This window comes from Pleurodeles waltl, chromosome 5 (assembly GCF_031143425.1).
Source record: "Pleurodeles waltl isolate 20211129_DDA chromosome 5, aPleWal1.hap1.20221129, whole genome shotgun sequence".
Taxonomy (NCBI): Eukaryota; Metazoa; Chordata; class Amphibia; order Caudata; family Salamandridae; genus Pleurodeles; species Pleurodeles waltl.
Genome location: NC_090444.1, coordinates 1,502,776,937 through 1,502,794,398, shown reverse-complemented (window position 1 = coordinate 1,502,794,398; position 17,462 = coordinate 1,502,776,937).

Below are 17,462 nucleotides of genomic sequence, written 5' to 3'. Positions count from 1 at the left end.
AAGGCTTTCCAAAAATGAGAAACAAACTGAGACCCCCTATCGGAAACTAGAATTTTTGGAATTCCATGAGCACGTACCACATGTCGCGTAACCAACTGAGCAACCTGTGGGGCTCGGGGAAGTCCTTTTAAAGGATTGAAATGTGCCATTTTAGTGAAAGTGTCAACAAAAACTAAGATGGTATTAAACCCTGGACTACTGAGGAGATCTACTATGAGGTCCATCGTAACTGTATGCCTAGGGTGAGGTGCCGTGGGTAATGGTCTTAAAAGACCTTGTAGAGCGGCTCTTTTGGATTTGTCTCTTTGACATTTCTCACAAGTTGATACATATTATCTTAGCTGTGTTTTCATCTGCGCCCACCAAAAATTCCGCTGTACCATGTGTTGAGTTTTTTGGATTCATTTATGTGCAGCCAACTGATCATCTTGACAGGCCTAAAGAATTTTTTCTTGCAATTCTGGAGTTGGTATACACAATGCACCTTTGTGACGTGGTAAACCATTATTAATCTCCCTTTCTGGAGCTTCTTGGGACCAGTTCTGCATTTTTTCGGGAGCTAGACTTTCTTGAATTTCTTTGGTTAAATCTGCATAATGAGTAGTTAATAAAATCTTCTCCTGTGATACGAGCAACCTTTCTTTTGGGATTTCTTTAGATGCATTCATATCAATTTGAGACAAAGCGTCGGCCTTGTCATTGGCTTTTCTAGGCCGATAGGTGATGACAAAATCGAAGTCTGCAAAATAAAGAGACCAACGCAATTGTCTTGCTGGTAAGGTGTGGGCTGACTTTAAAAACTGCAGATTTCGGTGGTCAGAGTAAACTGTAACTTCATATTTAGCTCATAAAATATAATGTCTTCACTCTCAAAAGGTCTTTTTCGACTGCCAAAAGTTCTTTATCAGCAATTGAATAGTTCATTTCAGGTGGAGTCAATTTTTGAGAGAAAAAGGCGACAGGATGCAATTGACCAGCACATGTATCACGCTGAGACAACATTTCTCCTCCAGCAACATCTGAAGCATCTGCTTCTACATAGTAAGGTTCATCTGGATTGGGGTGTAATAATATCGGAGCTATAGTGAAGGTGTACTTCAAAAAGTTAAAAGCATTTTCTGCTTCTTTTGTCCACTCAAACGTCACCCCTTTTTTCAACAAACAAAGGATGGGAGTGACAGTTTGAGAAAAATTGGATATGAATCTTCGATAAAAATTGGCAAATCCCAAGAAACTCTGAATTTTTTTGACATTACTGGGAGAAGGCCAATTTTGAACTGTCCTTATTTTAGCAGGGTCCATGCTCAGCCCTTCAGGTGACAAAAAGGAATACAAGGAACTCGACTCATTCCACATGGAATGCACATTTTTCCAGTTTCACATAAAGATGATGCTCCAGCAATCTCGTGAGAATGGAATGAACATGTGAAACATGTTCTTGCAAACTGTTGGAAAAAATTAGAATATCATCTAAATATACCACGGCGAATCTATCAAGATATTCTAGTAAGATGTAATTGACAAAATGCTGAAAAGCTGCAGGAGCGTTGCATAATCCGTACAGCATCACTTGATATTCGAATAATCCATATCGAGTTCAGAAGGTGGTTTTCCACTCATCTCCAGTTGCCACTCTTTTTAAAATTAATAATAAGAATACATTGTAATACAGAGTTAATAGACAAAGGGTAGTAGTTCCCATACATTGAGGTCCGGAAGTCGCATGAACTTCGTCTCATGGGAAACTGGATAGACAAGATATGTTCAACTGTGTCTTCATAAGTGACAAAAAAAGATGAAAAGAGAGGGTAGCGGGTGTAGGGGCGGTTAATAATAGTAATAGGAAAACAAGTGCTGTGGGGGGCAGATAGGGGGCGTAGGCCTTACGACAGTATGCTTTTAGAGTGGATATCATACACTATGTTTGGGTCGCTGTCCGGGACGCGCTCGCCTCTCGTGGTTATTGAACCCCTGTGCGTTGCTTCCCCCACCATTGAGGATCAGTGTGTTTGGAGGTTCAGCAGTACACTCACAAGCGGAATCTGTCCTGAAGCAGAACCTATCGTACGGGGCAGACTTGAGGGAGAGGGAAACGGTATCTTCGCTCTCGGTCGTCTCTGAAGAGATATTCACGAAAGTCTTTGTGGGAAAAGGTGGGACAACTTCATCTTGTTTGTTTTTTGCCGGGAAAGGGGGGGATATGGGCGAAGGAAAAAGGGAGGGGGAAAGGAGAAAAGGAAAAGGAGAAGAAAGATAAGAGGCAAGAGAGAGACAGAAAGAGAAGACGGGGGCTGGTGTCGGAGAGACAGAAGGGGGTAAAGTAGGGTGGAGGGGGAAGAGGAGGGTGGGGGGGTAGAGGCCAGGGGGCTGATGACCGTGTCTCCGGGGTATCAACACTAAGTAGATGCTATTTAAGTCCACCTACTGGGTGAATGGAAGGAGGAAGAGAGAGACGGGGGAAAGACGGAAGCTGAAGAGGGCTCTAAGACAGATAAAGATAAAGAGGGAGCGCAAAAGAGAAAAAAGCGAGAGAGGGATATGGAAAGAAGAGAGGAGGGGAGCTGGACTGGAGGGGGTGGGGGAGGCTGTATGATGTGAGAGGTTAACGGAAGGACCGGTAGTGGGAACGCGGCGTCCGAAAGGAAGGGAGCCCATATTTGAGCAAAGAGGGCGGCCTGGTCTTGGAAGTTATAAATGATTCTCTCGTGTGCAGCTATGCTAGTCATCGCCACCATCCATTCCTCAGGCATTGGGGGGGTAACGGATCTCCAGTGCCATAAGATACATATTTTTGTAGTTGCCAGGGCTGTATGTAGCGGCCTTCACTGAGGTCGTGATAAGGCCGGGAGGGAGTCCATGTCGTGCAGCATGATAAGAGAGGAGGGCAGAGGGGTTGGGAGCGACATGGAGTCCGCCAGAGTGCGGTCCACAGCCCTCCATAAAGGTCGGGCCGACGACCAACCACTGAGGACCTTTAGCAAGTCACAGTGTTTTTCTATGCAGCACCAGCAGTCTACATGTGAAAGACGGCCTATCTTGTGAATTTCACCAGGGTCCAGTACCAATCGTGAAGTACCTTGAAAAGACAGAATTTTAAGCGAGCTTCGCACGTGCCTCTGTCCAGCGCATCCACCAAGTCTGTCCAATCTTCCACATCAAAGACCCGTCGCAGGCGGGTTTGCCATTGTAGGCGCAATTTGTCCAGGACGGCTTGTTAGTATACGTGACTTGTAATAACCTCGTACAGGCCAGCCATTATACCTTTGTGTTTCTCCCATGTCTTCAGGTAAGCTACTACGGGCGAGGGTTGTAGTCCCCATCAGGTAATGTCAGTGTGCTGGCGCAGGCAATGCTGAAGTTATAGGTATCTCCATTCCTGTTTGGGATGAAGGTCGAATTCCGCCTGTAGCCTGACGAAAGGTTTAAGCGTGCTGTCCTCCAGTACCTGGGCTAGACGGTCGATGCCAGCTTCCTTCCACTGTGGCCTGTCATTGTGCCACAAGGGGGCCTGGGCGTGGAGGAAGGGGTGTACCCCCAGGAGACTGTAGCGGCCAGTGGTGACAAGTGGAGGGCTAGAGCGTAATGCTCCACTGAGGGGAGCACCATTCCTCCATGGGATCTGCGTGCCATTAGTTTGGCTGGTGCCAGTCGTGGACGCGTAGAGCCCCACACAAAAGTCCTGATTGCTACGTCAGTCAATCTCAATGTAGAGAGAGCGGTGTCTGAAGGGGTAGGAGACCTAAAACACAGGTGAAGCGCAGCACAGTGACCATCCGTACCTGCCCCACATGGAGAAGCCTAGTTGGGCCCATTTGTCAAAGTCAAGTTTCATGGGGGGATCCAGATTGTCTACCACCATATGCTCTAGGCCACGATTGACTAATACTCCTAAATATTTGAGGTGTTTTGGGGTCCACCGGAATGGGAAGCCCAGGAGCGCGAATTTCGTTGTCACCCGTGAAAGGGGAAGGTCCTCACTTTTGTCCCAATTCACCCAATAGCCGGAGAGGGGTGCGAAGTCGTCAATGATTTCCATTAGAGCAGGCAATGAGTGCTCTGTGTCAGTTAATGTTAGCAGGACGTTGTCAGCGTATAGATAAAGTTTAGAGGTGCTGCCCGGCAGAGGGAGGCCCGCTATCAGGGGGGACGCGCGAATGGCAGCCGCCAGCGGCTCCAGCACCAACAGAAACAAAAGGGGCGATAGAGGACACCCCTGCTGAGTTCCTCTGCAGACAGAAAAGGGATCCATAAGGAAACCCCCACAGTTGACCCATGCCGTAGGGTACTCGTACAGCAATCAAACTTTGGAAATAAATTGGTCAACTAATCCGAGTTTCATCAGTGTTGCAAATAAGTATGGCCATTCTATGTGATCAAGTGCATTCTCAGCATCTAAGGACAGTGCTAGCGCAGACTCCAGCGTATTCCTAGCCCCCCAGAGGGCATGGCAAAGTGTACAAAGGTGGTTTCTTGAGTTTCGCCCCGGTACGAAACCTACCTGCGTCTGATGTATTAGAGATGGTATGACCCTACACGGGCGATTCACCAGGACACTGGCCAGTATCTTGACATCGCCATTGAGGGGTGATATGGGTCTGTAGCTACTGGAAAACATAGGATCTCGACCTGGTTTTGGTATAACTGCAATTATGGCAGTGTTGGAGATCGCACCCAAGGAGTCCGTCTGACACCCCTCTGTCAGCGCTTCGTGAAGGACATCTAGCGTTTCTTCCCCCGCCCATTTATAGAATTCCACAGGGAATCCATCTTCTCAGGGCAACTTGTGGTAGGGAAGATCGGAGACAACCTGCAGGAGTTCCTGCCGGGTGATGTCCCCCTCCAGTAATTTGTGACCCTCATTAGAGAGCGAGGGAAAAGTGATATTGTTGAGAAAGGCCTTTATCTGGGCAGACTGCGATTCTGGAGCGTAGAGGAGTCGGTAAAAGGTCGCAAATTCATCGACTATCTCCTGCGGGTGTGTGAGTGTCTCCCTTGTACAAGCCTTGACAGACGGTATAGCTAGGGTCGCCGCTTTTTGGCAGAGTTGTGCTGCTAACAAGTGGCCAGCCTTCGGCCCCTGTTCGTAATGTCGCCCATGCAAGCGCTGCAGCGTATATTCGTCCTGAGAAGTGAAGAGTTCATTCATAGCCATACGTGTGCTCTCCAGTCGTCTACGGTTGGAGAGGGAGGGTTGGTCCGTATATTGTCACATCAGGCGTCTGATGTTGGTTTCCAGGGTCATTTGTCGTGCATTCCTGTCCTTGTTTGCCAGTGCGGCGTCGCGCATCATGTGGCCTTGAATAGTTGCCTTGGCTGCTACCCAGGTGACCCTCTTGGATTCCAACGAGCTGAGATTGTCTCGGACGTAGGTGGATGCGTGCACTTGCAGTTGTGCCTTCCCTTGAGGGGTTCGGTAGTGTTGGACAGCAAAGCGCCAGGGCTTGCGGCCTGGGGACACCAGGCCCAGCTGGACAGCCAGAAGAATCGTAGAGTGGTCTGACAAACCTCCATCTAGTATTCGTGCGTCCTGTGTGTGTGCCACAATGCTGTGTGAGATAAGAAAATAATCCAAGCGGGATTGAGTGCCGTGAATTGGGGACAAATATGTGTATTCCCTATGAGCCGGTTGTGTCAGCCTCCAGAAGTGTACCAGACCGTTGTCCTTCATTACATCGGACTGCAGGGCCCTGTCACCATTATTAGTTATGTCCAGAGGTCCGGTCCTATCTAGTATTGCGTCTCTAGCCAGGTTCCAGTCTCCCCCGATTATATATCGGGTAGCCCCTATTTCCATCAAAAGGCGGTTGATGCGTAAAAAGAACTGTCTTTTTGAACTGATTGGGGTGTAGATGGAGTCCACACAGAACGAAGGAACTCTTAATTTCAGTTTGGCAAACACGTATCGTCCCTTTGGGTCAACCCATGACTTGGTGACAGTGATGGGTAGGCTTTTTCGTAGTAAGATCGCAACACCGCACATTCGTGGAATGCTGCCCCTTGTGTCCTGTGAGGAAGGGTTACAACTAAATAACACTGTCCCGCTGCAGTTTGTCGGATTTGATCCTGTTCAGGTGTGTCTCTTGAAGAAGAGCCACATCTGTCCATTTAGTGTTGAGGTATGAGAGTATTTTCTTCCATTTAATGAAATGGGTGAGGCCATTAACATGCCAAGAAATGACTCGTAACGGGGTGGGTGGGGAGGACGAATGCCCAGCCATGAGGGAGATGTTGGAGAACGGGCAAGTGTGTGGGGGAGGATAGAGTTCTATGTGATAGAAAGCCGAAGAGGCTACGGGTGGGGTATATATACGGGGTGGCGGAGGGTGGGGTGGAGCGTCCAAGGTGTTCCGGCTGCCGAGGAGGGGGGGATTGACGCAGAGGGGTGAGAAGGGTGGGAAGGAGGAGGGGTGTATAGAAGAAAGAATGGGGCTGGGGTAGAAAGAGAAAAGGAACTGAATATAGAAAGACACCAGACGGGAAGGAAGCAAGAAGGTGGGAGGAGGAAGGGGGTAGGGGGAAATGAGGAAGGAAAGAAGGAGAGGAGAGAGAAAGAAGAGAAAGAGAGGGAAGAGAAGGGAGGAAAAGAAAAACAAGAAAAGGTTCAGGAGAAGTGTGGTTATGATGAATCCAAGAGAACAGGGATAGCAAAACAGGTCACAGCTCAGGGCAAGAAGGAGAAGAAAAGGAGGAAGGGGGGAGGAGGAGAGGGAGCAAGCAGAGCAAAAGCCCCACAAGTCCTAAACTGTAATCTGTGGGTCTAAGCCTGAACCCAAGGAGCCCCAGCGCCTGGTCAACGGGCCCCTAGCCGGGAGAGGAGGCACAGCTCGGAGCTGTCTATGCCAATTGATGTAAACGTCCCATGACTGTCGAGACGGAATAACTCAGTATATTAGCACCTGATAGGGACCAGAGCAGCGCAGCGCAATGCCATGGGAGGGCCAGTATGTCAGAGAGCGCTGCAGCGAGCGCAGCAGGTCGCCCCTAAGCGGGGTGGGGTTTAAGGGGGTTGAGGGGAGATCGGAGGCCATTGTAATGGCAAAACTGCTGCATGCATACCGGAGGGGGGTGAGGGGAGAGCGGGCGGGGAGAGGAGGTGAAAGAAGTGCAAAGTGTGACCAAGTAAACATTGTAACATTATAAAAAAGATGCATTAAGGTATCGAGCAATTAAACAATTATCATCTGAGTATAGGCAAACAAACTAACTGTGGAGCTACCAAGGTCAAAAGGCATACAAGGTCCAGGGCTCCAACAGTCCTGATGGGAGCTGAACAACCTTATGAACTTTTTTGGTACCCCTATTAAACCTGTAGGAGATTATTACAGTACAACAATGAAACAACCAGCAGAATGCAGTATTATGGGTCAATACTCATCCAGCCAATGGAGCAGCGGGAAGTCGTTGGCCTGAGTCCGGGGGTCTAGGGCCACCAGCCTCTCGACTTCTTGTAGCCCAGTGGGAAGCTGCGAGTTCAGGTGGGCTGTGCGGGACGCTTCAGAGGGGAGCGAGACTTGTCCCTGTCTGTCACTTGTGTGTGGAACACCACCATGTGCAGCACCTGTCCCCTGTCATCATGGCTGTTCATAAGTCTTTCCAGATCTCGTTCCCCTGGAATGGAAGTCTATAGGGTGTCAGTCTGACCCCGACCCTCCTGGGGCGAGGCTTTGCGACGGAGCATTTTGTCTTGTGCAGATAGATCCCGAGGTGGAGTCGGGGTGGAAGTGTCCATAGGTAAGAGGCCATCCAGAAAAGAGTTTAGGTACTCAGGGTCATAGAAGTCTTTAGACACACCATTTTTCGTAATCCACATTCTCGCTGGTTCGAACAGGCCATATTTCACCTCCATCTGGCGTAGCCTGGGTCAGAGGGCCAGGAATGCCCTCCTATGCTCACTGGTCTCTTTGGAGAAGTCCGCTGATATCCGGATCTTCTGTCCGTCCATCTGGCAGGGCCTGTGTGTGCGGACTCTCTGTATGAGTTGGCAGGCCTGCGTGTGACGGAGGAGGCAGGCTATGATCAGTCGAGGGTGGGTGGCCACATCAGATCTCTTGGGGCCCTAGTCTTTGTGCTCTTTGAAACTCCAGGGGAGGGTCAAAGGTTATGCCAGTGAGCTTGGGTAACATCTCCCGCAAGAACGAGTGGATATCTGCACCCTCAATGGTTTCAGGGAACCCTAGGACTCGTACGTTGTCTCTCCAGCTCCTGTCTTCTAGGTATATCATCTTGTTGCGAAGATATAGGAGTTCCTGGTCCCGATCCTGGGAGGAAGCAACGTGGGCTTCCACCGTTGTCACCTGTTGTTCTAGTCCCGTCACTCGGGACTGAAAGCCTGCAATGTCCAGATGTATGAATTTTGTTTTGCCTGTCAATGAGGCCATAGAATTGTCCATCTCCTCCAGTCTGCGACCCACCGCCGAGATCTCCTGGAGGATGCGGTCCATGGTGGACTCTTGTGCTGAGTGTGTCATGGTGTGGTGCCGGGCAGCCTGCTGCCCCACCGGGGTGGAGAGGTGCACCTTTGAGTGAAGTAAGGCTTCATAAAAAAGCAGCTGTCTCACCAGTTTGCCTGAGTTCTTGGTCGACGACCTGCCACCTGGCATCTCTGGCCCTGCGTCACAGCCAAGGTGCAGTGTTGCGAGGAGGTGGAGGCCCGGATGATCCTCTCTTAAAGCTGGAATTGATCAGAGTCTTCGTGCTGTGATGAACCAGCGATATGAAGGAGGGGACGGGGGTCTCGGCCCTCTCAGCAGAGTGTCTACTGATTGGCGTAGGCTGGGTGAAGCCCGCGGCACAGCCCGTGTCCAAAGAGAGAGGGAGGTTTCAGCCCGAAGATAAGTAAGCGTCCGTCTGTTGGGGGGGGGGACCTGTAAGGGGAGCCCCTTTCTCCTTGCTCAGAGGCTTGAATGCCCTGTACGGAGGAGAGCACTTGTTTCACAATATGTCATGGGCCAGCTCCTGGCAATTGCTGTTCTCCTCTCTGCCCGTTATGCTCGGTAAGGGAGGGAGGGGTATGGGAGGCTTACGCTGTCCAATCACTGTGGTGCGGGGCTTCCGATGAGTCTAGTGGGCCCCCGAGGTATCTACGCAGTAGGCGGGAGGGCAAGGAGTTAGGGAGCTAGAGCCCGGTCGCCACAGCAAATATGCCAGCCTTCGCCTGTGTTGGCCGGTAAGGAGCATCAAGCGAGCAACCCAGAGTAGGGCTCCGTTCCGGCTAGGACGTAGGTCTCCGTTCTTCACCCCTCTTCGCACTCTCAAATGCTGTTGGGGTCTGCTTCATCGAGGCCTCTTGGTCATCACGAGTACCAGGTGGGAACGCCCCTTGCGGTCGGGGCACAGATCCTGGTTGGGTGGGTCTCGGGAGTTACGCGAGGGGGGGAGGTGATGCCCCAAGCGGTGGGGCGGCTCACCTCCGAGCTCCCAATGCAGCGCTCATCGGTCGCAAAGTTGTGAAGTTTCCCACCGCCGGCTCCGTTCCGATTCCACTAAGGGTGGCGCCAGGCTGAGGAAAAAAGGAAACATGGGAGGCCGCAGCTTTGGGCTCTGCCGCAGGCCACCCCCGAGCAGCACTGATTAGCAGGGGGCCGCAGGTGGCCCGGAGCTGGCTCCGTCCCAATTCCACTTATGGGCGGCACCAAGCTGAGGAGATACGGGAGGCCACGGCTTAAGTCTCCACCGCAGGCCACACCCTAGAGGCACTGATTTGCAGCCGGCTGCAAGCTCACACCGCATGCAGGGATCAGCCCCCCCGCAGCAGCGCCCCCCAGTCGCGCTCCGTTCTTCAAATGGGAGGCTCCTTGCCCCTGCAGCGTCCTCACCCCCAGCCCGAGGCCTGCCGCCTTGCAGAGCCCTTCCCTCAAGCGGCCATCAGCTCTCATGGCCAGACCACGACCCCCAGTTGCCACTCTTATCAAATGGTATGCTCCTCACAGATCTAATTTGGTGTAAAGTTTAGCATTCTTTACTTGATCTAGAAGAACTGACACCAAAGGCAACAGGTATCAATTCTTGATGGTCACCTGATTGAGAGCTTGATAATCTATACACGTTCTGAGTCCTCCATCCTTCTAGGGTATGAAAAACAACGGGGAGGAAACTGGAGACTGAGATGGGCGAATAAAACCATTAGCAAGATATTGATCTAAATATTCCTTCAAATGTTGGTTCTCCACTTCAGTCAAAGCATAATTGAGACTACACGCAATATTGCTCCAGGCTCCAATTCTATCTTGCAGTCATATGGTCCATGCAGTACTAATTTCTCTGCTTCCTTCTTGTCAAAAACTGTAGCTAAATCTTCATATTCCTTGGAAATTTCTGTTGTTTAAATGGCGCAAATCATTGGGGAATGTGATAACAAACAGGTTGCTTGAGACTCTGTGAATGCTCGTTCTTCTCCTTGAAAGCAATTCTCTATGTAATAAGAGGAAATCATTGTTACAGATCTTTTACTCCAATCAATTTGAGGATTGTGCTGAGTGATCCAAGGCAGACCTAAAATTAATTGAAATTGTGGGGCATCTATTAAATTGAAAACTATTTGTTCCTGATGCCCTCCGAGGCCTTGTCATTGAATCGGTTCGGTCTCATGAGTAATTGGTCCTGAAGAGAGACTGGTATCATCAACTGCTCTTACAACTTCCAAAGCTGATTTTTTGACAAATCAGATTCCCATCTTTTGAGCGTATTTGAAGTCACAAAAATTGCCAGTAGCTCCAGAATCAATCATAAATGATATTCCTTGAATTTCTTTCTCAGAAGTCTTGACCAACACAGTTTGTATCAAATGTGGTGCTGCTGACTGTAAAGTATTTGCCAATCGCTGCTCTGAGCGAGTTGTCTTAGATTCTGCTTTTATCATGGCAGCTCCCCCTACTGATGAAGCTGTTCTTTTACCGGCAACCCAATTTTTTGCTTTTTGGGGCATTCTTCAACAAAATGTCCAGATACACCACAGTATAAGCACAGTTGATTCTTTCTTCATTTCGCCTTTTCTTCCTTAGACAACTTACCTCGAATGGAACTAATTTGCATTGGTTCTTCCACTGTTATCCCTTTGCATGTCCTCATATGATCACTCTTTACTCGATCAAATCTTGAAGGAAGGGGCTGATATTCTCTTCTTCTTTCTGCTTTTTGTTCCATTAGTCGATGGTCAATTTGTAACACCAGATCAATTTATTTTGAAATCTCAGTAGGTATATTTGGAACTTTGACAATGCGTCTTTTAACTCATCCTTCAACCCGCAATAGAATATGGCAGCTCTCTTTGACTCTGGCCAATTGGTTTCCACTATGCATTTATTAAAATGGGCCAAATAAGCTACTAAATCTTTATTGCCTTGCTTAATTTCCAATAGCTCATTATCTGTGGCCTGGGCTGCAGTTCGACGATCAAATATTCTTAAGAACTCTTCCTTAAAGTTTTGAAAATTATACAGAAATGGGTCATCTCTAGAAACAATTGGCATGAACCATGCTGCTGCGTCACCAGTCAGATAAGACAATATGAATGCCACCTTGGATTGGTCTTCAGAAAAAATTATTGGTCGACAAAAAAAATGCAATGAACATTGGGTTAAAAAAAAATTGTGCTTTATTTGGATCTCCACCAAAATGTTCAGGTTGAGCTAGAGGAATGATAGGGGAAACAGCATGAATTACTTGAGTAGATATACCTGGGGACGTGGAGGGGTAGGGGGTCTCTGAAACTTCCGAGCTACTATACTTGGAAGTGTTTCCTAACTCATTGATTTGCTGTTTTATTTGTACTGTTTCTTCTATGGTATTATTTAATTGTTTTTGCAGCCCTTCTTATATGGTGGCTAATGCTTTTACATCCATTCCTTCTGCCATTCTGCTCTGGAGGTAATTTGATTTCCCTTTTAATTAGGGAAGGCACTTCAGTCTGTCAGATACCTGGAGTTTATTTCCTCAGGAGCAGAAGATTGGTCCTCTATCCCAACCCAGACTACTTGCAACAAAACTAATCTCCGTATTGAGCATCCTGGAAGGGGGAAGGGGAATGGGATTGAGAGAGAGTGTCTCAGAGAAGATGCTTCATCAAGGCGCGGACTGCCACCTCACTGTTGGTTTAGCTGGCGAATGGCACCTGAAAGATTATTGTCACAATTAATAGGGACACACTATTATATACCAATTAACTTAACAACTAATTGTTTCAACCCAGCAGTACTATAATCACTCACCCTGAGCTCTCTGGGAAATGTGCCTCTCTCTCTCTGTGTCTTACTGTTGTTATTGAAATGGAAATAAGTTTCTCAGAAAATATACTCTCTCAGTTCAATAGAAGAATTGTCTGCTTATACATTTTTTGAGCCTTTTTTCCTCTGTGTACTTTTCTTTTCCTTTGCTCAAGAATGTTGCTATATATATATATATATATATATATATATATATATACATATATATATATATATATATATATATATATATATAGTTAGTTATGATCTTGAATTCTGGTGAAGAGGAATGACCTTTTAGTTAACTGTCTCATAACTTCCTCGTATGGTAAATAAGCGTAAATGTTTCTGAATAGCTTTTCTTGTGTTTAGTTGGTTATGTAAAGCATACTACTGTATATTATTTGAGTTGTTAATATATTTATATTCTCTAAATGCTCTTTGAATTGTTGTATATTTTCTTACCACAGAATTTTCATAAACCTTCAATAAAGTTTGTTTTCCGAATTTGCTTTGTGCTTCCTGGGTTTTCGTTTGCTGTGACGCTTGTGTTTTCTTTCTCTATCAAGATACTTGCAAAGACAATTTTTCCCCTCAGAATGTTTTTCCACAGATGCCCTCTCTCTCCGAACACCTGATTCCTGTCAAAGTGCAATTGAATTGTGAAGCTCTCAAGCTTCACACGCGTATCCTAGCAACTGGACTAATGCAATAGTAGAGCAGCAACTTCACTCTCTGCCTAAACGGCGGACATCTTGGATTCTTGTTCTCGACCGTCTTTCTGTAAAAGGTACAAAATGACTTGGCAGACCTTCCTCCAGCCTGGATGACGCTGTCTCCACCGAGGATACTTATTCATCTGCATGCTGATTACTTTTCTGGCACCTTTCGTAGTTATAGCATGACAGGTTTAAATGGTCTTGACATCATCAGAGGAGGGATTGTAAGAGTGTGAGTTTTCAGCTTTAATTTTTCACATATATAATCATACCTACATTTTGATATATTAATCATTATGTATTATTTTTATGCTAACTTGAGAATTTGAGGTCGACTTAATGGCCACCATCAAATATAAGGCCTATATTTTGTTTTCCATGCTAACTTAAGCTGATAAAATCATATGTCTTTTCAAAAGAGTGTGTTTCTTTGCTAAAATAAATTTCAGAATTAACATGTATTTAGTGACCTATGCTGGACTGAAACAGAAGCAAATGCAAGGTCATGTGCAATGTTACCTATATAAAATGTTTCTAGTGTTTCTGTGGCCCAGCAGACTTCATTCATTCTATTTGTATATTTTGCTTGTGACTATGTTTCTAATCTATGTTCCTTTTCCTCAAGGAGAGAATGGCATGATGAGAAATGTTTCATATTTTGTAATCACTATCCGGTGTCAACGTAGTTGAAGTAATAGAACAGAGAGTCCACAGATGCAGAGGAATAAAAGAAGTTAAGTTACTCATGTATTTAGTTTGACTTTCACCAATGGAATAACAGCAAATAGAAAGGCTTACAGCAAACATTTTATATAATTTTGATATCTGTTAGTGTTCTGATTGGACATAATGTTTGTACTGTTACTTTCCAATGTGTTGTGATTCAAGCCTTGATCAGATTGTGTGTCTTTTGTCGCTTTGGTCAACCAATATTGTTTTTAAGATTAATCTACATGACTTTAGCATTGTTAATATAAGGGAAATAAAATTACTAAACTTTTACTAAAGGTGTGGTTATTCATGGCTGGAAAGTCATGGCGCATGACAATTACTGACTCTATTGATCATTGATTATTGATTGAATAATTCATTATTGATTATTGTGCAATGATTGTTGTTTCTGTTTTGGAACTATGGTAAGAACATCTTAAATGAGTCAAAAGGTTCATCGACCTAAACGCGTCCCCTTGTAAGTTTACTTATTAAGGATCGACGCATTAACAGTGATGGTAGCAGACTGATGGTTTGGTCTCATTGAGAGCTTGCCATAGGAATTCAATATTCTTGAAATATGGATATTTCTTTGGATCAATCAGTGGATTTAACAAGTTTATTTTAATGTTCGTCACCATTAATGTGGAGTCATTATTTTGATCATTCTTCTTTAGGATTTTTGTGTATCTTGAGTTCCAGAGATACTTATAGTCTATCACTTTGACATTTCAAGCTTTTCCAATTAGTCTTCTGACACACTGGTGTTTATTATTCTTTCAGAGTTTATTTTTGTATTTATTTTTATATTACTGAACAAATACTTTGTGGGTTTAGTAATTTTATAGTCCAAACTCTAAACCATACCCCTCACTTCGTTCCTGTTCTGATCCTGATGTCTGATGTGGCTGTCTCCCTGATGAAGTAGACATTGTTGCTAAATACCTTAGTGATTGCGTAAATGTATGAAATGCATATTGTTATTTGTCTTTTGTTTTTCAGGTACCAACTGCTGATATCATTACACTGCTGCTATTTTTGATACTGCCTTAACTAGATGTTTTCTAAATTCATGTTACTAAATTATTTTACATGAACTCTAACATTTTGATGTTAATTAGTGGTTAGTGAGGTGTTACTCTCATATTCATGAATGGTCTTTGATTTCCTTTCTTTATTATGTCAAATGTATTAAATTTCTCTTGCTCAGATTCTATTGCTATGGTTCTGTGTAATACCCATTGAGATATTGTGTTTATTTGCATTGATTAAACTTAGGTTCATGTGACAACTAAATCAGCCATTATTATTTCTATACATGTATCATTTGAGTTTGAGAATGATTTTTGTGACTCTAGCATTGTTAATATAGGGAAATAAAATGTTAACTTCTTAATAAACTGATGTGGTTATTGTTGTACTAATTGATTAAGATATGTTCAATTTTCATTGTCTGTGGTGTATTTCTTATGACGTTTTCTTTAAAGCAGATCGGGTTCGGTTCATCGGGCTAGAGTATGAAATCTGCTGTCTGGTCTGCTATGACTAGATAGTTATGATTTTCTGCTTTAGCAGGGATTTATTACAAACTCAAGCAAGCTCAAGTCATGTAGACAATTCTCAAGACCAAATTATAAAGATACAGAATCACCAAGGGTTGCCCATGGTGATTAAATAAGTTCAGGCATAGTAACTTTAATAAAACTAAGCATTCAAGATGAATAATACACATATGTAACAGGAATATTTGTGATAAAGAATTCAAGCATTGCTCTGGATTAGCAATCATCAAATCAATTTCAGTTTAGCAGTCATAATTTAGGTGGCCAGAGGGAAACACTACCATTGTCCAAAACAGGGAAAGACATGTGTGGGGCAGAACACACGCGGACAAAACACAAAAAGCACAAAAAGAGCAAAAAGAATTTGGAAAAAGATAATCTCGGGCATCAAGCTACTAGCTAAGGTGGGTAACAGATAAAAAGGGAAAACAGCAGCATAACAGAAGCTCAATCAAGAGTAGTCTATATGGGATAAAAAGAATAACTCTAAGTCTCAGCAAGGCATCTCAGAGGGGCAAAGGCAGAGTGGAACATACCTTTCCAAGGGGCTCAGCTTCTCCTCTCAGGGCAGGGTGTTCATCAGTCTCGATCTGTCGGTGATCTGACCAAAGTCCAGATGGTTCATAGAGCATTCTGATTACCCAAAGCTGACAGTCCACATTATGTTAAAGGGGCATCATTCAATAGAAATCGATCACAAAACTCAAAATTGCAACATTAATAAGACTTCTGAGGTCTGCCATGGGAACATCTACCATCCATGTGGCTCTACGAAAGTTTGAAACAATTGTATATTATAGCAGTCCATGTTCCAGGATGTTCTACATTCAAGGACATTGTTGCATTTCTCTCTATGTCTAAAACAATAGGGGTCTATTACCACAGCTTGTCTTCTCATGGGAATGAAATCTGAAAGAAAGCTCATGTTAAGGAATGAATCAGAATTTCCTGCACAGTCGTAAGAAACAGAATAACCAACCCTCACTTAGGCTAACACATGTAAATTATAGCAATACATTTAATTAATATGTTTTAATAAAAACATTTAGTAAGCAAACTTATGAATTCAACATTAATAATACATCATTAATATGCATGTTACATTCACTTTAAGCAAAGAGAGTCTGTTAATGCTTTTCAATTGATATAACGCAAAACTAAATTTCCCTATTTTTACACGCATATTTAAATTGTTAATTGTTAGAAATTCAATATTATTTCAATACATTGTTTTAGTCTAGAGTCTAAAATATATTATACTATCAGTTTAATCCGTCAAACATTTAGTTTTACGCAAATACCACCTATGCCAAACTACAGTGTAAACAATGTACATTAAAAAGGACTTGTCAGTGCAGCTTCTACATTTAAACCCGTAGTACTTTGGTTAAGACAATGCATAACTGTCATTTAGAAATGGCTTTTGTAACATGAAGGACAACACTAAGATCTCAACTACATAAGATGTTATGAGTGAATGTGTTGATGAATAAGTTAGTGTTGGGTTTATGGATGCACATTACGTTTAGAAATGTTTGGTGGTGGCATCATGGTAGTGCAGCAGTGATGCCTCAGGATGGTATGTGTGGATGTTGTACGTTTTTCATGCCCATTGACTGGGCACTGTCCAACCAGTGGGATACAGCAAACAAACTAGTAGCTAAGGTGACATGTGAGTCCACAAGGCAGTGATGAGTTTGCAGACTGTGAGGAATTTGGATGGTACAGTTTTTCACTTGTAATGGCTACATGCAAACCCTGAAGCATGCCAATGTTGTGGATCACACTACAGTAATCCTCTGCAGTACTTGTAGCACTGTAGCATTCTTCCTTCCTGTATGACCAAGACATTGTAAGAGCAACTTAAAGATGCTGAAAGTGAGATCAATGATGGTTGGTATATATGTGCCCTGTTGTAACTCTGCTGAGACAGGACGGTTGGAGATAGACGGTGCTGAAGCAGATGTCTTAATTAGAAATTATTAATGAATGTTTATGTTTTTTTAATAATGAATTCTGTAGAAAATGAATAACGTAGAGAAAAAAAAATAATGTGCACGTTTGAAAATGTGACTTCGAAGAATGGCCACCAGTGTTCATGATATGTACTAATCTATGATTAATACTTACGAAATATTGAAAATGTATTAGATGAATGTAGTAATATGCCATATTAAGGGTTATGAATTATGTTCTTGCTTATTAATTGTAGGCCTTAATTTAGCAAGTGTCTTGGCCTAGTTTTGCCAGGCCTCGTGCAGAAGCTGTAT